Below are 23,995 nucleotides of genomic sequence, written 5' to 3' on the forward strand. Positions count from 1 at the left end.
GTTCTGGTCTTCAGTCCAAAGACTGGTTTGATGCAGCTCTCCATGCTGCTCTATCCTGCACATTCATATCCGAGTAACTACTGCAACCTACGTCCTTCTGAATCTGCTTACTGTATTTATTTCTTGGCCTCCGTAATGATAGTATCATTATGACTCAAGGACATTTGTCCATGTTTTATATGCCAAAGTATACCTGCTTTTACTAAATATGATGTGCTCCCTCTATTATTTACTGAACATTTTACAATATGATGATTTTACATCTGGCATTTTGTGGGGAGCCAATATTTTTCTTAATTTGTGGCCAGTTTTGAGCTCAATGGCCTACAATATATGTTAATGACATAAACTCAGTCATTTGAAAATGGCAAAAATGGCATAAACCTGGGTCATAATTAAATAGACAACAATGCAGTCAAATGGTGGTGTGTTCATTCAAAAATTATTGTGTGACTGTTGCCCAGCAACATTGAAAACTGTTTAGATTTAGACTTATCTTAAATCCAAGACAAAGCTCTCTTTGCTTTTGTACCAACTTTCCTAACACAGGTATTGTAACATGATGGGCCTTTGCCGTCCCTCACAGCCTTGCTTGGCACATACTCATCTAAGGAGTATTGTACAGTGTTTCTGAATTCTGTTCTTGTTGTTCCATATCTTTGTCATCAGAGCTGACTACTTAGATACTTTACAATTTGTTTCCTGTTACACTTGTTAAAGAAAAATATTTTCCCACCATTGTTAACATTCCTTTTGACAGCTGTATTCAGTTATACTGTGACAGCCTTGTGATCACTAATTTCTCACAAATTCATATTTCTTGCACCACTTTTAATTGAAACTCTCCCATTCTATAGCTGTCAAATTGAAGTCATCTCTGCCCCCCCCCCCCCCCCCCCCCCTTCTCGCCTCCCAATTACAATGGAATGTTTGGGAAACTTACGCCCAGTACTCTCCTAGCTTTCTCTGAAGTGTTCTATCACTACACTTCTGAGGCAGGGGGTCTGTAAAAGCATTCGATTGCCTTGGTTGACCTACCTTTGACAATTACCTTTAGACAGATTATTTCACGTTCGAATTCTTTTATAACGTCACTAGATACGGAGGTTTTTACGTGATAAAAACACCACTATCATTGGCATTTAGTCTGTATGTTTCATATATATATTCTAATCGGAATTTAGAATTACATTGTTATCCACTTCTGGTTTGAGCCGGCTTTCTGTTGCTAATGCTATGTGGGGGTTATTACCTTTAATAAGTGATGCTAATTCAGGAATCTCAACAAGGGCACTCTTGCAATTTACTAATGGCATACTAACATTTTCTTTTTTTGCTCTGCAGGGACAAAAGTTCTGCTCTGAGAGTAAAGTAGCTGCCATCTCTCCATTTTTGGTGGGCAACTCATTACCGTCCCAAAGAAGAGGTTCCTCAGAGGGACCGTATAGTTCTCCACCCAATAGCGGAGGTTTTGAAATGCACAACTGAGATCAATGCAGAATAGTCTAAAGTCTCTGGTTTAGATCTTCCACTCAGGTCCAAAGCAGCTGACCATGGTCATTTCTGGATATGATGCTGTAAGTAGAGAGCCATGTTTCCACCCTGTGGGTGAGGCTAGCTATCTTCACCAATTCAGCCAACCACCTAAAGTACCCGAGCCTGGCCTCAGAATGGCAAGCGTAATTCATGCTGACATGAGCTCTCATTTGTAGCCAGTGCATTCAGTAACTGTCGACAGTGACATTGAGGTTGCTGAAGTGTGTTAACCGTGGTCAGTGCAACTTCTAGCTGTTTCCAGACAGAGGCCAGTTCACTTAATTTCTGCACACAAGCAGCACAGTCCCTGTTCATTTCTAAATGCTGAACAAGAAAACAAAACCAAACACTAGTTCACTGAATATAGCTGCGTAGCACACAGGCAGACAGTGAAAATGTATATCTGTTGAGTGTCTAGGAAATTGAAACATTGGTTTTTAGTTACATGCATGACTGAAATCACATCAATGTTGATGATCCACAGCTGTATGAAATACTTTGAAATTAATTTGCAGACTGTGAATTCCTTGAAATCAGCTGTATTAGGTTTGATATACTATCCAGTAGTGACCTGTGAAAATTTGTGCTAGGCTGGGTCTCGAACCCAGGTTTTTCGCTTAAATGGTCACCTCAATCTCTTTGACTATCCATACAATCTCCCTGTTGTGAAAATCCAAGTAAATTTGTGAGCATTAAGTGACGAAATTAGTGCGTGTAAGAGTGTAGATATGAATTAATAGAGGGAATGTAGATAGTGTGACATAGGGAGTTTGGGTCGATCTGGGGAGTCTGGACAGATAGCCAAAGTGGTTAAGGTGACCACTCGCAATAAGCAGGAAATGTAGGTTCAAATCCTGGTTTGGTCAAGGAAATTTGGGTTCAAGTCCTGTTTCAGTTCAAGTCGTCACAGATTTCCATACATGACTTGGGTAGTAGATCTATATCTAATACAGCTGATGTCAAGGATTTCACAGTCAGCAAATTAATTTCAAATTAAATCAGTTTTGAGATATTTTAAGATAAATCTATAATATTTCTATTAGTGTTACTTTCACTCACATTCTCACTTTGCATCGTTGCTTTCAGTACCAACATAACGTGGAAAGTTCACTGTTGTTTTATAGATTAGTGATGTCGAACAATCTGTGGACAAAGAAATTTCCTTATCCAAGTGTAGCTTTGTTTCTTTCATTGATTGCAGCTTCACTCCCTTGCATAGCACTATTTTACAGTTTTTACTATTCCCTCATTCTGCTATTCACACGTTGCGTCCTGTAATAGGCAGAAACAGTCATTGCAGGATACTCCTGTAAAGATGCTAACAACAGATAATGCTTATAATTATGGAAATTAGTTCTAGATTATTTTATAAATTTGTATGTATGTCAGGAGAGAAACAGCTTCTCTGAACAAAGCCATTTCTGCTCCTCTTTCCGAATCAACAGCTGTTCGTATCACTGACTATGATTGGTGACAGCTGATGATTATAGCAGCTGTGTTTGTTCTTTGTCATTTTCATTCCACAGGTAAGTAGACAGCTGTGAAATCATTCTGAACATAGATGTATGATTTCAAGAACTGACATATTTCTAAATTGCACCTGTGAGCTTGTTTACATCCAGTTTTCTCCCTATGTTGTTGTAATTTGATTCCTCTTAATCATGAATGTAAAGGGAGAAAAAAGAAAATTAATGTATAAATGTCTATATTAAAAATTGAAGAAAATAAGCACTTATAACCCTTTTGAAAGCTGGCACCATGTACTATGATTGAAGGACATTTATTCTCATTTCAGTTCATTTGTCTTGTAGCGCTTCGTCTTCAGGCCATGAGTGGCCTACTGGGACCATCCCACCACCGTGTCATCGTCAAAGAATGTCTTGTGCATGATGATTTGTGCAAAATGTGCAGTTTTCAATATCGTTTGAAGCTGGACCTTCACACCTCCCTTCCCCTTCATACAGTAACTTGTAGCTATGGAAACCTGTGGGACTAATAAGGATATCTGACTTTATCTACTGACAACATTCCCTTCTCATGTGTGTAAAAAATGACATTATATGCTATACAATGTTCGTGAGACAACTACTCTTGGTTTATATTGACCATAACAGCAGGTGGTTCATTGAAAACATTGAAATTTATCTTGGTTCCTTACAGGGTTGGAAATAGGTACTTTCAGAATATGTAACATTCTTTTATGTTAAGAGTTATTGCGTTAAAGTTATTATTGATGGCCGACAAATGTTCAGAGATCAGAGCGTGAGAATAGGTAAACTATTGTACGTGCAACGCTTCTTCCCTTTCTGTTGTGTGTGCCACACAGTATTTTCAAACATTACGCCATCTGGGAAAAATATCACTTTCAGGGTATATAAACATTACTTCTTCTTAGAAAGGAATGCTTGCAACGAAAATGACTATTAGCAATGCATTATTTCTTTGCTGCTTGTAGAGGAGTTGGTTGTTGGCAGGGGAGGCGTGATTTGTCATTGCAGCTTTGCTTTGAGCAATGCTACCATCAAGAACAATATGAAACGTATTTTATATATTATTAAAAACGTGGAGCAGATTTCAAAATTTAATTGTATGTCTGAGAGACCACGATCTCAGAGACAAGTACACTGGAATAAGAAAGGAAACTGCTACTATACTAAGGCAGGAGAAACGGAAGTATTACAAGGAACTAATAAAAGAGGCAGAAGTGGATTGTATTCATCACAGGACAAGACAGATGTACCAAAAAGTAAAGAAAGTAACACAAAAATATAAAAAGAGGGAAACATTTATTAAAGACTCCCAAAGAAAAATCCTCACAAGTGATGCTGAAGTAGAACAGCATTGGGTAGACTACTTTGCTAATTTACTAAACTGCGAAGACCCCACTGAACCTCTCTTATGTGACATGCGTGACACAGTAGACATCAAAGTAGACACACCCAGTGAAGAAAAATGGAAATGAGCGTTTGGCATCATTGGCCGGGAGGTCCCTTATGGGGCAGGTTCAGCCGCCTTGGTGCAGGTCTTATTACATTCGACGCCACATTGGGCGACCTGCACACCGGATGGGGATGAAATGATGATGAAGACAGCACAACACCCAGTCCCGGAGCGGAGAAAATCCCCGACCCAGCCGGGAATCAAATCCGGGCCCGTAGGACGGCAATCCGTCACACGGACCACTCAGCTATCGGGGCGGACACCCAGTGAAGAAGAAATACAGGGAATAATTAAAAATTTAAAACAATAATAAAGCTTCAGGTGGAGATAAAATTGTGGGTGAAGTAATAAAGAATGGAGGACCAGAATTGGTAAAAAGAATTGTGAAGTTGATAAGGAAAGTGTGGGAATATGAGAAAATGCATGACGACTGGAAAATGGCCATAATCTGCCCCATTTTAAAAAATAATGACCCTCTGGATTGTGACAATTATAGAGTAATTTCATTCCTTAATGTAACCTACAAAATTGTTTCACAGTGTCTATTCAAGAGAGTGATACCACAAGATGAAGAAATTATAGGTGACTATCAGTGTGGTTGTAGCAAGACATGTCAACTAGTGATCACCTCTTTACACTCTAACAGATAACTGAGAAAGCATGGGAACATAACGCTGACATCCACATGGTATTTGTTGACTTCAAAAAAGCTTGTGACAGCACACACAGGAGCACTATAACCAGGTTTCTCAAGGAGTTTCAACTTCCTGGAAAGTTAATATGCCTAGTACAGATGTGCTTGGAGGAAACCTATCGCAAAGTAAAGACCAACTCATTAGTGTCAAAGGAGTTTGAAGTCAGAACAGGCCTATGCTTTAGCTCCAGTACTTTTCAATCTGGTTTTAGAAAAGGTAGATAGATAGCACCAAAAAGTATGCATCGTGTCAGTGTAAAATTCATACCACATTTGTTGACTGAAGATCATAAATAGACCCATGTTGAAATGTACGAGGAACTGCTTGCTGCTGATAATGACAATGAAAATTTTCTCAAGAACATCATAACAGACAATGAGATGTGTGTGTACGGCTGTGACACTGAAGTGAAGATGCAGTCAACACAGAGGGTGGGCAAAGGGTCACCTCGTCCAAAAGAAGCATGCATGTGAATCAATCAAAGATCAAGGTGATGTTGGTTATGTTTTTTGACTGCAAAGGCATTATCCATCATGAATTTGTGCCAGTTGGTCAGACGGTAATCTTAGTGCGCATGAGGGATGCTGTACACAAGAAGAGGCCTGAATTGTGGGAAAACCAGAGTTGGATGTTGCATCATAACAATGCACCAAATCACGCATCACTCCTTGTTCGCAGCTACCTAGCAAAATACCATATTCCTATTATGCCCCATCCACCATAGCCCCAGCAGACCTTTTCCTTTTTCCCAAATTGAAAAACACGTTGAAAGGACATTGTTTGCAAACAATAGAGGAGATACAGGACAGTGTGAGGAGAAACCTGTGCGGTATCCCACAAAATGTGTTCCAGGAAGAAATGATGGGAACAGTGTATTGCCAAGAGAGGCGACTATTTTGATGGGACAGTGCTTAAAACATTGTACAATAAGCAATAAAGCTGATACAGCAAGAGTTCAATTTCTTTTTGCACACACCTCATAAAACCATGCCAGAATGCAAAGTATTGGCGAACTACTGGATAGTGAACAGCTTTGACAGAATGTGGCCAACCAGTGCAAATGTACTGCAGCAAGACTAGTAGATTAGGATCCGCAGCCATCACCTAACCAATCCAGTAGCGGTTGATGAGGAAACCATCAAGAGTTTCATGGTCCTGCACATCAATGTTGAAACAAGTCTCTTCTGATAGTGACAAACACTATATCATTGCCAAGAAGTAAATGAGAGAAGGTGTCTGCATTGGAAAATTTGTCTGTTGGTCTGTACATGATTTCATACTGGTAATTTGACAGAGTTAAAAAAATTAAAACTAAAAAAAGGAAAGACCAGCCTTGCAGCTTCTGGGCTGTGCTTAGCAGGACAGGCTTGGAATGGGTGAATGGCGACATCAGTAGCTTGTGGTCCATCACTAGGTAAAACTTCCTTCCATAAAGATACTGGTGGTATGTTGTTACATCATAGATATTGCAAGAGCTTTCTTCTCAAACTGTGAATAATTACACTGAGCCATGGTCAAGAGCTCCATTGCAAAAGCATTTGGTATGTCCATAGATCCAACTCTGTGCGAAAGCACAGCACCAGTCATGTATGAAGAATTATCGACTGGCTTTGTGGGATCAAAATGTATTAAACAACTATCACTCAACAGAGCTTCCTTAATTTGCTGAAAAGCAATTTGACATTCCCAAGACCATTCAAAAGGGAAATTTTTCCTGCATAATGTGTGCAGCGTAACAGCAACTTGTGCTGCGTCCCGAATGAAGTGAATTTAGTTAGTGAGTTTTCCTAGTACTGCTTCAAGTTAAATTATGTTGTGTGGTGCTGGGAGGTCACGAATTGCAGATAAATGAGACTGTGAAGGCTGGCTGCCCTGCGCATTAATTACACAGCCTAAATAATTTATTTCAGTTGGAAAAAAGAAACATTTGTTTCTGCTGCACTTGAGACCAGCAACAGAGAAAGCTTGAAACAAACTTCTCAGATTAGAGAGATGTTCCTGAGCAGTATGACCTGGAACCATAATACGAGGGGCATTGGAAAAGTAAAGAACATTTGCCATACAGATACAGATACAGAAACTGAATGTACATGTTTTGGCACATAAGTTGTCTACTGTTCCACATAGTTGCCTTTGATGTCAATATACATGCCGTACATGGGCACTAGTTTGTGTATACCCCTTACATACCATGAGGCCACCTGGCTGTTCAGCAAGATCATGACAGCGTACTTCGGTTCTTTATCACTTGTGAAGCATTTACCAGTGAGGTGCGCCTTCAGTTTTGAAAATAAGAAAAAGTCTGAGGTCTGAACTATAGGGAGGATGCTTGAAGATGTCCCACTGGAAGTTTTCACACAACAAGGCTTGTGTCTGCTGGGCAGTATGCAAATGAGCATTGTCGTGCATGCAGTAGAAAAATTCCAAATGAGAGGTTGCCACTATGGCGGTTGTGGATGTTGTTGTTGTTGTGGTCTTCAGTCCTGAGACTGGTTTGATGCAGCTCTCCATGCTACTCTATCCTGTGCAAGCTTCTTCATCTCCCAGTACTTACTGCAGCCTACATCCTTCTTAATCTGCTTAGTGTATTCATCTCTTGGTCTCCCTCTACGATTTTTACGCTCCACGCTACCCTCCAGTACTAAATTGGTGATCCCTTGATGCCTCAGAACATGTCCTACCAACCAATCCCTTCTTCTAGTCAAGTTGAGCCACAAACTCCTCTTCTCCCCAATTCTATTCAATACCTCCTCATTAGTTATGTGATCTACCCATCTAATCTTCAGCATTCTTCTGCAGCACCACATTTCGAAAGCTTCTATTCTCTTCTTGTCTAAACTATATTGTCCATGTTTCACTTCCATACATGGCTACACTCCACACAAATACTTTCAGAAACGACTTCCTGACACATAAATCAACGCTCGATGTTAGCAAATTTCTCTTTTTCAGAAACACTTTCCTTGCCATTGCTAGTCTACATTTTAAATCCTCTCTACTTCGATCATCATCAGTTACTTTGCTCCCCAAATAGCAAAACTCCTTTACTACTTTGTCTCATTTCCTAACCTAGTTCCCTCAGCATCACCTGACTTAATTTGACTACATTCCATTATCCTCATTTTGCTTTTGTTGATGTTCATCTTATATCCTCCTTTCAAGACACTGTCTATTCCGTTCAACTGCTCTTCCAAGTCCTTTGCTGTCTCTGACAGATTTACAATGTCATCGGCGAACCTCAAAGTTTTTATTTCTTCTCCATGGATTTTAATACCTACTCCGAATTTTTCTTTTGTTTCCTTTACTGCTTGCTCAATATACTGATTGAATAACATCGGGGAAAGGCTACAACCCTGTCTCACTCCCTTCCCAACCACTGCTTCCCTTTCATGTCCCTCGACTCTTATAACTGCCATCTGGTTTCTGTACAAATTGTAAATAGCTTTTCGCTCCCTGTATTTTACCCCTGCCACCTTCAGAATTTGAAAGAGAGTATTCCAGTCAACATTGTCAAAAGCTTTCTCTAAGTCTACAAATGCTAGAAACGTAGGTTTGCCTTTCCTTAATCTTTCTTCTAAGATAGCCCAACGAAAATGTTTGAGGGTTGCTTGGTATGCACCACTATTGATTGTCGTGTTACAGGGCATGAAATTGCAGAGTAGTACCCCTTCACTGTCCCAGGATACATGAGACATCAGTTTTTGACATGCTGCAGTTTGTTTGAAGTGTGTGGGTTCTGTGGCAGCTGAGGATAGTGCCATTTCATAGACTGTCGCTTCATTGTAGGGGTGCTCTTTTAATGGGGAATGTGTTGCCATCCCTTTCATATTGCTCCAAGAACCTTGCTGTAGTACCCATCCTCACAGTTTTCTGGTCACCTATAAACATTCTTGGTACCCATCATGAACAGGTTTTGTGTTACCCTAAGAGTTGAGTGACAATTTTGTGTGCAATTGAAGAAGATGCTTCCTAACAGTGTTCATGGACATTGCTAATTGTGGTTCATCTTTTTGTTTCACCGCACCTGTAATTACGAAGGTTTGCCTGATCTCTCTTTGTCATGAACATCTATTCTCCCATTCTTAAATGTTATGCACCACTTTCAGACACTGGCTGCATTCATTACATATTTGCCTTAAATGGATTACACATTTTTGGTGAATGTCACAGGATTTAACATTTTCACTTGCAGAAACATATAACACCTTACAGTCAGCAAGATTCGCAGTCAGCACAGCCATGCTCATAGCTATATCTGCACTTACCATGTGACAAGGTTCGATGTACAATTGCAGGTGGCAACTGTCTGCATCTCAGAACACCAGAAACCAGTGAGCAGCTGCCACAAGACGTGTGCCGACTGTATGCGCAAACATTCTTTACTTTCTGGATGACCCTTCTATCACCCAGATAATTTGTGCATGAAGGCACTGTAGCAGTCAGCGGTTAAAGATAGTGCTGAAAAATTGCAGGCACAGAAGCACTGTTGACTGGCAAACGTAAAAACTTGAATAACCCCTCGTAGGTGTTGATCACAAAAAGTTTCAGAGTCTGCTCGTCGAATGGAATCTGCAAATATGCATCCTGTAAATCAGATTTAGAGAAGAAGCAACCAGGTCCTAGCTTATACATCAGTTCATCAGGCCTTGGTAACAGAGAGGAGTCAGTTACAGCAGATTGGTAGCAGAGAGGAGTCAGTTACCGCAGATTCACGGTTGACTTGAAATCAGCACTCAATCTTAATTTGCCAAACAGTTTCCTGATGACTGCAAGAGGAGATATCTACTGGCTAACTGCTGCTGGAGTGATTATGCTCTTGCCCTACCAATTTAACAATTATTGTGCCATTGAGATCTTATTACATGAAGGACGGGCGGTGCCCAATAAAACTGAGGTTGTGCATTTTCCTTCATTGTAATGTGAGCCTGGGAATTGGTTCCTTTGCCTAGGCCATCCTAGAAAAGTTATCTGAATTCTGCACAAAGTTTTGAAACACTGTCCTGAGGCACAGAAAAATTCACAGAGAATACATTGTCCTGAATGTGCAGCTCAAGAAGATTGAATGAATTAATACCAAAAATATTTAGACTGTCCTTTGAAAACAACACTTTGAATGAAACTGTCATTGTGACATTACAAAAAGTGGTGGGCAGGGTACAAATACCAGGAACTGTGATGTGTGTGTTTTCCTAACAGTTCGTGCGTGCACCTGTTCAAAATTTTCAGTGGTGCTCCAGTGTCTAATTGCATGTGCTAGTTGCAGTTTGCAATCTGTAATGTGACAGAAAGTTTGTTTGCTTGCCACTGCATAGGGATAGAGTTCTGGGACTTCTTCAACACAGATTTTGACACTGATGTGGCACTGTGAGTAGCACTAGATGGCTTTGTAAAGTACGACATTGACATTCCAAGACTGGCATTTTGAATAAGGAACAGGTTGCGTATGTGACTTCTGTTTTTGCAAACACACTGATTGTACATGTTCGTGCTTGCCAGAATGGAAACACTGTGTCATGCCAAGGGCACTCCTGCCGCTTGTGTGATGTGAGGCAGTGAGGGCAAGATTTGTCCCTGTGTGCTGACTGCTGCTGTTGTCTACGGCACTGCCTCGGCTGCGATTTGGAATGATGTGGCCCATGAACTGGGTGCACAACCTGTTTTCTATCAATATGTGTTGCAACACAGAAATGTGAGGAGAGTCTAAATCTTTAAAACTGTATGTCCAAACAGCTTGAGGAACTACCGTAAGGATCAGAGCTTACAGTCTGTTGTAACAGCCAATCATACTACACTCTCCATCTATACACATGCCTACAGACTTTCCCAATTAATGTTGTCTTCTTCCACAAGAGAATGCAATGTTTCAAAGTGGTCTGTTGCTTTTGTTCCAGGAGTTAATTCCTTGTAAGAAAGAAGAGCTTTATGAAATTGTTGTTGAGCATAAACTGCACGTAAAAAGTTGTGGTTGTAGCATCATCAAACTTAATAGCTTAATCACCATTACCTTTGAGCTTTTCAGCCAGCTGATCATTAATGTCTTTTGTCATAACCAGTACTCTGTGACTGATAATGTTGAGAGACGAAGGCACTCCTGCTAGTTGCTTGGAAACTGATTCACCTATTATAATAGATACAATGTCGAGAGCTGCTGATAAAATGAGGTTTCATGCTATGGTGTGGCATTTCTTGCTCTTTCATACACTGTAGGCAACTTTGTAAGATGAAAGAAGAGCCTTTTGTAGAAATTGTAACTGGTTTAGTGAAACTTTTTTATTTGTTCTGATGTTTCTTTTAACTTGTAAGAAATGTATATTTGTAATTTCTTTACCAAACTACTGTGATTTGACTCAAAATATCAATTCATTTTATTAGGAAGTGCACTTTCAGCATCTAGGTCTTTGAAACAAATGACATTCTGTGGTTGTTTTTCACTACAACAGTTAAAAATGATATGCACCTCCAAACTGCTAGTTACAGAACAAAAACGAATGAGGCACATAGTACGATTCGACTGATTCTTACCATGCTGCCATAATAATGACACTTACTTACTGGCCCACTAGGTATCATTACTAGTGTACACGTTGTTCCCTTATTCAGAAAGTGAGTAAGCCAAATTATTATTTTTATTGTGTGGAATGAAACCACAGACAGCTGTATGTAAGAGATTTTATTTGGATCGACAACTGGTTTATAGCCTAAGGCCACATATTCAGGTGGATATCTGAATAGAAAAAGGAAATATGCCTTAAAAACCAGAATGTTGCCCCAGTCGTGCCTAATGGCAATAACACATACATACAAACATAAATTACATCGTATGAGACCCAAATAATAGTAATCTGCCTAGTGAGTGTATTGTCAAATTGTAAATAGGCTGAGTGGTGCCACCAACACCATTGAAAATTGAACTGCAACCCACAACATAATCAGAACGAATGTAAAAGGCACAGAATGTGCTCTAAAAAACTGCATCCTCTGTGTTAATAAAACTTACAAACATTCAGAAGACCTCATGCACCAAAGGAGCCCCAGCAACGACGTTATAGTACTGGGCCTGCAGGAACAGGTGGCTAACTATCATAGTGTGGCACGTGCGCACCAGGCAGGAACATGCCAGTCCACTGCAGTATAGGACAAGAACGACGTGTAGCCTCACCTGCCGACTTATGTGTCAACAGGGAAAGTTAGGTATCTTCTTTACAACATAACTTCTTTATAACAGTAAACAGCAGCAATCCAACATTATACGGCTACCATTGGACACAGCCTCACACAATATTGATTTACACCAAGGGGTGACTGAATAGACATCTGAACCATTGTGTTAATAGTATGTAATAATTTACTGGTGTCAACATATCGCCCCCTCCTCCCAGAAAAGCCACTCTCACTTGAGGCTAACAAGTTAAAAAAACGAGAGTGGCATTGGATTCAAGTCATTGCATAGGAAGTGCAAAACAAATTACAAATACAGAGGCTTATCAACAATTATTCTCCCACACGCCGTTCACAAGTGGAACAGACAGGGGCGGATCACTTCGTGGATACTAGAAGTATCCTTCACCATGCATCGACAGAGAAGCTTTCGGAGTATTGATCTAGATCAGATACGGGTGGGAGGATAAGTTGATGCAGTAAAAACAATCTAAATGAAACCCCTGTAGCGCTGTAAAAATTACTGTTGACACTTTTGTAAAAAAAATATTGTAATGTATTTGAGACTGAAAAAATAAAGAATAACAGCACAATTAAAAGTCAAAGGCCACAAAGGGATTGGCAGTAACCAAAAACTGTGCAGAAAAAAGGTGAGGGTGAGCCGTTGCTAAAAGAAATACTACTGCTGACACGTATACAGTCACAGGAGTGTGTGGGTCTATCGAGCACTGTTAAGGCAATCAAAATTACGTAAGAAATGACAATGTATCATTCTAAGTATTCATTGAGTGTATGCTGGGGGAGGTGTTACATGCAATGCATTATCACAACTTCTTCCTGGATGTTAAGGTTGTGGCTTGTGCTCTCCCTGTACAGTATCTTACAGATGTTAAATATCTTAGTGAGGGACTGGCAGTGATCCCATAGGTGGTTACTCATGGCAGACTTGGAATTATCCAGGTCTGTATGCTGCCTAAACCTAATATTAAAGTGCCTACTCCATGTATTGCTTCAGGCAATCATCACATCTGATACAAGATGCCCCTGTAGCACTGTACTTTTGACAGGATGCACACTGTTTAAGTGTCGGTGCCTCTTTTACTTTGCGAGGGGTAGAAAAGGTGGGGTTTATGTATTTTGCTCTTAACTATTTCCCTAACTTTTCAGCAATTTTACCAAAATGTGATGCTCTGTGATAACTTGCGCTCTCTGCCAAATGGTCATCCGCTGTCACTAGCATCATGGTATCTCCCATTGCCTCCTGAATGGCTTTACACCAAACTTACTTCTTTAAAATGATGTTTACAAGTTCCCCAACATATCAATCAATTTATGTAAATGAAACCACTGCAATACCCTGCTGTGAGTCTGCACCGCCTGTGGGAGCTGTGATGCACAGTTTGAAACCCCTGCTCTAGAAGAATATGCCAGTAATGATGGAATGTATGCAAAATATGATAGCAAGCCCATCTGCAGATCAACACAGTGAGAGAAATTTGTGTGTACGACGCATGTATAACTGAGCTTTTTGATTAACTTAGTCACATATTGGTGCTAACTTAGTTTACTATCCATCAGGATGCCTAGGATCTTCACACCTGAAGCCTCATCCAGTGTGTGCCCATTGATCTTTAATTTAGATATGTTTAAGTGTTTTTGATTTGTTTGGGATTCCATGTGAGTCTTTGTAGCATTAAGGGTTAAGCTGTTTGTTGTGATCTAGTTGTAACCCTGTACCATTATTCTCTTGGCAGTGTGTGGTATGGATGTGTTGTGTTACGAGCAAACATCGTAGTAACTGAAGAATACACCAATTGTCCTAGGTAGATCTCATTGAATATTGCAGGTCATCATTTTTATTGATTCCCCACTTGAATTTAGTCTCAATCCTGTTTCCTCATGTGTTAATGATCCTCTACTTTATTTTATATGGTACATCTCCATCCATGCAAGTGGAATGCCTTTGATACCACACGAGGGGAGTACAGTATATTAAAGCTAATCTCCTGGTGCAGTAATTGTTAATTATTCATGTGTTATTGAAATTTTTCAATAAGATTTAGTAGTTACTAGCCCATCAGGGGATTACCTTCTGTATACAGACTCACGTTATGTACACTCCTGGAAATGGAAAAAAGAACACATTGACACCGGTGTGTCAGACCCACCATACTTGCTCCGGACACTGCGAGAGGGCTGTACAAGCAATGATCACACGCACGGCACAGCGGACACACCAGGAACTGCGGTGTTGGCCGTCGAATGGCGCTAGCTGCGAAGCATTTGTGCACTGCCGCCGTCAGTGTCAGCCAGTTTGCCGTGGCATACGGAGCTCCATGGCAGTCTTTAACACTGGTAGCATGCCGCGACAGCGTGGACGTGAACCGTATGCGCAGTTGACGGACTTTGAGCGAGGGCGTATAGTGGGCATGCGGGAGGCCGGGTGGACGTACCGCCGAATTGCTCAACACGTGGGGCGTGAGGTCTCCACAGTACATCGATGTTGTCGCCAGTGGTCGGCGGAAGGTGCACATGCCCGTCGACCTGGGACCGGACCGCAGCGACGCACGGATGCATGCCAAGACCGTAGGATCCTACGCCGTGCCGTAGGGGACCGCACTGCAACTTCCCAGCAAATTAGGGACACTGTTGCTCCTGGGGTATCGGCGAGGACCATTCGCAACCGTCTCCATGAAGCTGGGCTACGGTCCCGCACACCGTTAGGCCGTCTTCCGCTCATGCCCCAACATCGTGCAGCCCGCCTCCAGTGGTGTCGCGACAGGCGTGAATGGAGGGACGAATGGAGACGTGTCGTCTTCAGCGATGAGAGTCGCTTCTGCCTTGGTGCCAATGATGGTCGTATGCGTGTTTGGCGCCGTGCAGGTGAGCGCCACAATCAGGACTGCATACGACCGAGGCACACAGGGCCAACACCCGGGATCATGGTGTGGGGAGCGATCTCCTACACTGGCCGTACACCACTGGTGATCGTCGAGGGGACACTGAATAGTGCACGGTACATCCAAACCGTCATCGAACCCATCGTTCTACCATTCCTAGACCGGCAAGGGAACTTGCTGTTCCAACAGAACGATGCACGTCCGCATGTATCCCGTGCCACCCAACGTGCTCTAGAAGGTGTAAGTCAACTACCCTGGCCAGCAAGATCTCCGGATCTGTCCCCCATTGAGCATGTTTGGGACTGGATGAAGCGTCGTCTCACGCGGTCTGCACGTCCAGCACGAACGCTGGTCCAACTGAGGCGCCAGGTGGAAATGGCATGGCAAGCCGTTCCACAGGACTACATCCAGCATCTCTACGATCGTCTCCATGGGAGAATAGCAGCCTGCATTGCTGCGAAAGGTGGATATACACTGTACTAGTGGCGACATTGTGCATGCTCTGTTGCCTGTGTCTATGTGCCTGTGGTTCTGTCAGTGTGATCATGTGATGTATCTGACCCCAGGAATGTGTCAATAAAGTTTCCCCTTCCTGGGACAATGAATTCACGGTGTTCTTATTTCAATTTCCAGGAGTGTACATAAATTGACAATGCAGTTTCCTCTGTGGTTACAGCGAACTACTACACCATGTGTCATGGTATGACACCACTTTATTTTACTGTGTTCTATTTTTGACATAATATGCATAACTTTTCTTTTAACTTTCAAACTCATTTGCCTTGTAGATCTGAAGATGACCAGTGATGGCCAAAGCTGGTCATTTCATATTGAATTTGTATGTGATTGTTATGGAAAATAAATTATTTTGAAAACAAGCATTTGAACAATCACTGTCATTTCCAATATGACTGAAATATCATTTGTTCCAAAATATCATTTGGCTTACTGAATTTATTCATTTGATGTATTTAATATTTGCAGTTGCACAACTTATTGATGATTGCTTACACCAGATGGATAAATGACACTGTGTAGTTCCAGTGTTTTTTCCAAGGAAAACTTTGTAGAAGAGGAAAATGTCTACAATAGTTTACTTAAAATAAATGGGATCTTATATTCAAATCAGTGAGCTGTGAAGGAGACATTTGGGGAAAATGAAATTGATATTCATTCACCACTTGATAGTTGATACACATTTTCATAATACAGTAATTATTTTTTCACAAGGACTGTAGGTTTAATCTTTCTGTCTTGTATGTCAGGTCTTTCAGACTACATAGTATTTATGAAAAGTTAGTTTTAAGTCCAGGTTTTTGGTTTCATATATCCAGTACTGAGCTTCAGGCTTAGCTCTGTCTCTGATAAAGGGGACCATAAAGTCATATTCACTGTCCACCTAAGCAAGTTTCAGTCATGTAGTTTTAATTCTTCACAAACTTTCAGTGATGAAGACATACTTAAGCAACTACAGTGTTGAAAGATTTATCTTGAACTATCAGCAGTATGGATATAATCAGAGAATTTGGAGTACAGAAAGGCTTCTACACAGATGAAATCCCTACAACAGACTTACTGTTGGTGTTTTTGGCTTTAAGGGATACTGGGGATTCTGTGATGTCATTTTTTTCACCATATGCAGTAAATGCACTGATGGCAATGCATATGCTTGTGTTCTTTGCCTTGGATGATATTTATTAAGCATCTCACAACTAGTAACAATACTAAAAATTTAAAATAATTGAATAACTTTTGATGTGCTATATATTTTAGTTCAGATCACCCAAGGTGGATGACTTGGGGCTGAAATGTATGATAAAACAGTTTTACAAGACTTTCATTGTGTTTCCCTAAGACAGTATGCCCGATATGAATAACTTTTGGGTGCCACATGCAGTCATGTCCAAGAACTTTTTTTCTGGCAACATCCTCAGTTATTTTCCTTCATGCCTTTTTGCCTTATTGCATGGGACTGTCTGAACTGTTGTTATTGTCTGTTCTATTTCCCAAGTATAACATTGCCAAGCTCTTCACTGTTTTGATACATATTTGTGATCAGACATTGTTGATGTCAACAATATTTTAAAAAATCATTTTCAGTTTCATGTGTGTTCTCAAGAAGTGTGATATACCATTTGCCTCATATGGCCATTTAAAAATATAAGGTAAAACATAAATTTCATGGGTCATAAATTTGTGTGTCTCTGTGTGAAGAGAAATTTTGGTAAAGGCATTCATGCAGGGATCGATGTACTGAACAATACAATAAGCAATGCTTTATGGTAACCTAGTGTTGTAGTGTTTTCTCAGTTTGAATGTGACAAAAAGTAGTTCACAAAGTAATTAGGGATTGTGTAGCTGCAAGAATGTGGAGAGTAGATCTAGTACCACTAACTTGACAGATTTAACATCCAGAGATAAAAACATCAATTTTTTAAAGTATACATTTTTATTTCAGACAGAACATGAAGGAAAAGTGTTGTGTATTGCTTTGAATTCAAGAAGATTTAAATTATGTGCTGTAACAGCAGCAGTATTTGAGTGAAGAGAGATTTGTGTTGTTGTCATCTACATTCAGTTAGTAATCTACAAACATGACATCAGACATTATCATTTTACATTGAATCCCTCTTTGATAACAATTCAGGATAATTATGAAGTCCATGAAACACTTAAACAAATTGGTACAGATATATGGCTGAAAATAACATAACAGATGATACAGTGCATGAAAGAGACCCAACAGGGAGACTACCGACTATAGTTGCTGAAAATGGCACCAGACTAGGCAGACAAAGCATTTTGTGTGCTGGAGTTTTTCTGTTGTCAGTCAGTAGTGAGTGTGCCAAGAGTATAGTGAAGTGGTACAAGAAATTGAAGGATGTTGGTTGTTTGTGTGATGCAAAACATTCAGGTTGATGGGGAATGTAAGAACAGACAATGGACTGTGTGTGTGACACGATGCTATGAAGTCTCACAACTCTACCTTTCCCAAGCTAGTGCTGAATTGAAGATCCCACAGTCAAAATTGTATAAAATCCTTCGCAAGTTATTAAGAGTGAAACCATACAAATTGGAACTCCTGCAAGCCTCAAGCCATCACAATTGATTGTGCCATCTGCAATTCTGGATCGTTATCCAGAACCATTGTGGAAATAATGATGACTGCAAGCAAATTAATCTTTTGGGAATGATCAGTCTATGAATATGGCGGACAGAGAATCCACATGCAACTGTCCAAAAAGTCAGTCTGTATAATTTTCTTCTTTGCTGAGAGATTTGTCAGTGGTATCACCTATCTCGACTCGCTGCAATTGTGGCTTATGCCCCAATGCAAAGCTGATATCACCGATATCATCTTTCAGCAAAATGGTGACCCACATTTCCAAAACAGTGTATAATGTTACCTGAATGACACATTGTCGTTTTCAGCAGATAGGCCATGTTGTGGCCACTGTCTGACACTGCTTTAGTGGTACCACTGTCACCAGACTTGATGCCTTGCAGTTGTTTCTTGTGGTGTCCTATCAAGGAAGTACTACCTCTTCCAGAGAACCTTGAAGACTTTTGACTCCGCATTGCAGTAGCTGTTTACCATCACTTCTTATATGCTGGAATGAGTATGGGAAGAATTGGGCAACCAGTCAGATGTGCATCATGTGACAAAATGTGGTCACACAGTACATATATAGACAATGTAAAGGAAATTGTCTTTTACATACTGCATCATTTGTTACATTATTCCTGATCATTCGTCATCTGTATTGATGTTTTGAAATGTTTCTTGGACCTTATAATAACTTGTACGTGTGTCCAATTATCGCCTCTTGTAACACATTATTTCAAGAGTGGGAAGGAATACCTTCAGTACCAAGACATCTCATTATTGTTCCCTTGATAGCGGTTACATTAGGAAATCATCACACACAAACACAAACTTTTAGTTTCTCATTATAGTTATAGAGACCCGTGTGGCAGGTGGGTGGTGGAACTGAGTTGGCAGGTGTCAGGAAACCAGTGATCAGTGGAGTGGTGAGTGGATGCATTATATTAGTCTGATCTATCATCGTAAAAATGTCATTGTTAAAACATTCATTGATTATTCATCAGCTACAACAATTGTGATGATAACTTGGAGAGGCAAGCATCCCCTGGATGGAAGCAGTAGACGGCCTTCTAAGAGATACACTCATCAGCAAGCAGTTCGGTGGCACACAGCATTGTACAGCTAGTGGGCTAATGATGCCATTGATCGGCAAGAGTGCTGTCCACAGCAGCAGGCAGCCCTGCAGTGCAGACCAGGACAAGCCTGGCAGCACATGAGAGAGCACACAGAGGCACGCTGAGTCATACCGTGGACCTAATGTGTATGAGATGACTCACAGAAGCAGCAGACCCAGGGAACAGGGAGTTCGCCCACACAAGTGAAGGTAGCTCAACAGCTACACTACCCTGAGCTCAAACGATAGGCCATCAGGTGGCCAGTGAGTTGGAGGCTGCTAAGTCCACAGGGCAGGATGAGCAGCAGGGTTGCAGGTAGCTCAGGGCATCTACTGGTGATGAAAGTCATGAGAAAGTAAAGAAAATGGTTATACAGTCATGAAAATGAAAAAGTAATGACATTGAGTGGGAGGTCATTGCATATTTATTTATTTACTTATTTATTTATTTATTGTGATTCTAGAAGGTAGTGCAGGTTAGTGTTACCTCCAATAATCTTGTATCCTGCAGTCCATTTAATAAAAAATAACATATATAAAGGTTCACCACCAGTCATAGCTATGTATAGGTGAGTTGTATGTGCATTTGTGCAAGTCTTGTTAGCACGAACAGAAGCAGATGGAGAAATTTTGAGGTGTGGCATTGTTAACGCAGGTCTATATGACGTATACACACCTAGTAGAATTGTCGTGTGAACTGTAGCTCCGCCTAAGACACTGCTGCCATCTAATGTGTTGCTAGAGGAGTGTCATTTAGAGCAGCTGTTTCTTTAATTCTGTTCACTCCCTTTTCTATATAAATCTCTTTAAGCTGCATCTTTTCTGGAAAGGCAACTTTGAAAAGATTAAGCATCATTTAGAAGACAAATTCCTTTGTCCAGAACTTGAGTTTCTTATATCATTATCAAATTAATGATATAAATATAGTAGAGGGAAACATTCCATGTGGGAAAAATACATATAAAAACAAAGATGCTGTAACTTACCAAATGAAAGCATTGGTATGTTGATAGAAACAATAAAAACACACACAAACATACACACAAATTTCACGCTTTTGCAACCCAAGGTTGCTTCATCAGGAAAGAGGGCTGGAGAGGGAAAGACGAAAGGATGTGGGTTTTAAGGGAGAGGTTAAGGAGTCATTCCAATCCCGGGAGCAGAAAGACTTGGCGAGGGGGAATAAAGGACAGGTATACACGCGCGCGCGCGCGCGCACACACACACACACACACACACACACACACACACACACACACACACACACACACACACATATCCATCTGCACATATACAGACACAGGCTGACATATGTAAATGCAAAGAGGTTGGGCAGAGATGTCAGTCGAGGCGGAAGTACAGAGGCAAAGATTTTGTTAAATGACAGGTGAGGTACGAGCTGCGGCAACTTGAAATTAGCGGAGGTTGAGGCCTGGTGGGTAACGGGAAGAGAGAATGTACTGAAGGGCAAGTTCCCATCTCTGGAGTTCTGATAGGTTGGTGTCGGTGGGAAGTATCCAGATAACCCGGACGGTGTAACACTGTGGCAAGATGTGCTGGCCTTTCACCAAGGCATGGTTGGCCAGAGGGTGATCCTTATTACCAACAAACACTGTCTGCCTGTGTCCGTTCATGCGAATGGACAGTTTGTTGCTGGTCATTCCCACATAGAAGGCTTCACAGTGTAGGCATGTCAGTTGGTAAATCACATGGGTGCTTTCACACGTACCTTCCGGGTTACAGGACTGGAGTAGGTGGTGGTGGGAGGGTGCATGGGACAGGTTTTACACTGGGGGGGGGGGGGGGTTACAAGGGTAGGAGCCAGAGGGTAGAGAAGGTGGTTTGGGAATTTCATAGGGATGAACCAAGAGGTTACGAAGGTTAGGTGGACAGCGGAAAGACACTCTTGGTGGACTGGGGAGGATTTCATGAAGGATGGATCTCATTTCAGGGCAACATTTGAGGAAGGTCATAACCCTGCTGGAGAGCCACATTCAGAGTCTGATCCAGTCCCAGAAAGTATCCTGTCACAAGTGGGGCACTTTTGGGGTTCTTCTGTAGGAGATTCTGGGTTTGAGGGTATGAGGAAGTGGCTCTAGCTGTTTGCTTCTGTACCAGGTCAGGAGGGTAGTTGCGGGATGCGAAAACTGTGTGTTTGTGTGGGCTGCGCGCGCGCGCGCGCGCGCGAGAGAGTGTATACCTGCCCTTTTTTCTCCCTAAGGTAAGTCTTTCCGCTCCTCGGATTGGAATGACTCCTTACCCTCTCCCTTAAAACCCACATCCTTTCGTCTTTCCCTCTCCTTCCCTCTTTCCTGATGAAACAACCTTGGGTTGAAAAAGCTTGAAATTTGTGTGTGTGTTTGTGTGTTTTTTATTGTTTCTATCAACATATCATCTCTTTCATTTGGTAAGTTACAGCATCTTTGTTTTTATATGTGTTATATCATTATCAGTTGGACTTGAGTTCTTATCTAAATGTCAGTCAGATGACTCTCTCTTCCTCTTTTTATACAAAGGTTTGTTCTGTTTAATGTGTAGAATTGCTTCTCAGTTCATAAATACAATTGTTATGGAAAAATTACTTGCTGTTTTTGTTTCCAAAGCATCTAATGTAAAACAAGCCATGTAGATATTGGAACTGGTGCCACTGCTGCAAGAACTATGCGGAAAACAATATTCTTATTTTCAAAAATGAGTGCACAGGTATTTTGCAAAGTTTGTATCTAAAACTTGCTAAGAAGAGTCCTTTAAAATTAAAGATTTCAAAGGTGTTCATCACCTGAAATTATGCAGAGCTCCATTTTGAAAAATTCTTGAATGATGATTGCATTGGAAGAATTTCTGTCAAAAATCATATGACTCCATCAACAGCTTATGTGATGAAGAGAGAGTATTTTAAACAACATGAAAAACAACTGAAACGGTTCAATCCTAAGGAGGACGGACTAGTTCACTAGTTGATGAATTTACTATGCAGTGTGAAGCATAACTTTATCAAGTTCATACAGAAGCTGCTATGTATGTTTCATGGAAATATTGAGTTACAAGAGGCTTGTTGAAAACTTAGAAGATACAGTTGTTGCAGAGAGAACTGTTTACAATGCAATACAATACAATTGTTATGTGGTTTACTTAATAGAGAGGAAGAACTGAATGTGGACATTACAAAATGAATGTTACTGGGTGTGAAGAGTGTTTCATCAAAAAGAGTACAAGGCTTAAAAAAGTAGTAGTTTGATGAAAATGAAGTGGCCAATCTCGTAAAGGAGAGCAGTTCGAGAAATAAGAGGCCAAAGATAAAAAAGGATTATTATACAAAGAAGCTTGAACATTGAATCTTTTACTGTGAAATTTGACATAAATTTTGTATAGTCATACCCCATCATAGACGATAGTTGAATGTTTTTATGATTTGATGAATTGTTTACTACAAGTCACATATTGTGACATTATTTGTGTTAACATGCAGTTTAGGTTACATTCATCTTTCATGTCACCTGGATTTCAGATTCATTAAGAAAATGTTTGTTTCATTGTATCAGGCACATGTTTGAGAGCTCACAAATTGAACCAAAGAAGTAATGAAAAAGTCATGAATTTGATCTTCAGAAAATTAGTAGACACTCTGAGAAGCAGCAGCAGAGTCTGGAGGTGGAGACTTGTTGGTCCATATAGACTTGCAGTCCATCATATGTGCCCCCTCGGAGCTGTTGGCTGGCAGACTGCACTAGTTGTGACTAGAGATGAGGAGTATTTATATGGGCTTGTTTGCTAAAGCATTTGTTTCTATTATGTAAGTCATAATGGAACTGTGGCTCAGACGTGTAACATTCAGGCCGTACATGCTGCAACGGCTCTGCCTTTCTGGTGTATCAGTGCTGTTATGCCTGTGTTTCACCTGCTTGGCAGTAGCATTTGGTAACTGTCTTGGTGCCTTGGGGACAGTACTTGTCATATTAACAGGAAGCCCCTGGTGTAACTTTGCCTGGCCAGCCAAACTAAGCTGCTTCCACAGGCTGTTGCATCAACAGTGGAAGGTGTCTCAATTTTACTCAGTCAAACCAGGTAAATTATTTGTGACACAAGGTAATTATTAAGTGCTGAGTCCTGAATGTGGAGAGAATGATGAAGCTCTATGAAGGCAGCAATTTCCTAAATAGCACCTTATGTTTTACAGTAATGTTGTGTGGCATGTTGGCACATGTAGCAGTATACCATAACATTTCTGTTTGAAATCACTGTGAAATTGCAATAGTTGTGAAACCCCAATGTCCTTGAGTAGTGGCCAGTGTGAACATTATGAATCCTGTGAGCCTAGTACATAGTGTATCTCCAAGAAGAGAAGTGTTGCCATGCTTTTTTGCCAATTGTTGATTTTTTCGTAACCGCTATAGACCAGAATTTATATCAGTTTTCTCCCTTTAATCCTGCTCTTGCCACGAAACTGAGAAATCTTTTCATATTCATAAATTTCATTCACTCTTAACAGCACATACATCCGCATACTCTCAGTAGAGGAACTTGATTTTTTTTGCCTAACTTCCAT

The 23,995-nt window shown here is 40.8% G+C and overlaps 1 protein-coding gene across 4 annotated transcripts in view; it reads left to right on the top strand.

Moving 5' to 3' along the window:
• LOC126458591 (protein CLEC16A homolog) overlaps positions 1-23,995 on the top strand; it is a 243,512-nt gene that overhangs the window by 65,063 nt on the left and 154,454 nt on the right. The window lies entirely within an intron of this gene.

The sequence above is a fragment of the Schistocerca serialis genome, chromosome 2 (assembly GCF_023864345.2).
Source record: "Schistocerca serialis cubense isolate TAMUIC-IGC-003099 chromosome 2, iqSchSeri2.2, whole genome shotgun sequence".
In the NCBI taxonomy this organism is placed as follows: Eukaryota; Metazoa; Arthropoda; class Insecta; order Orthoptera; family Acrididae; genus Schistocerca; species Schistocerca serialis.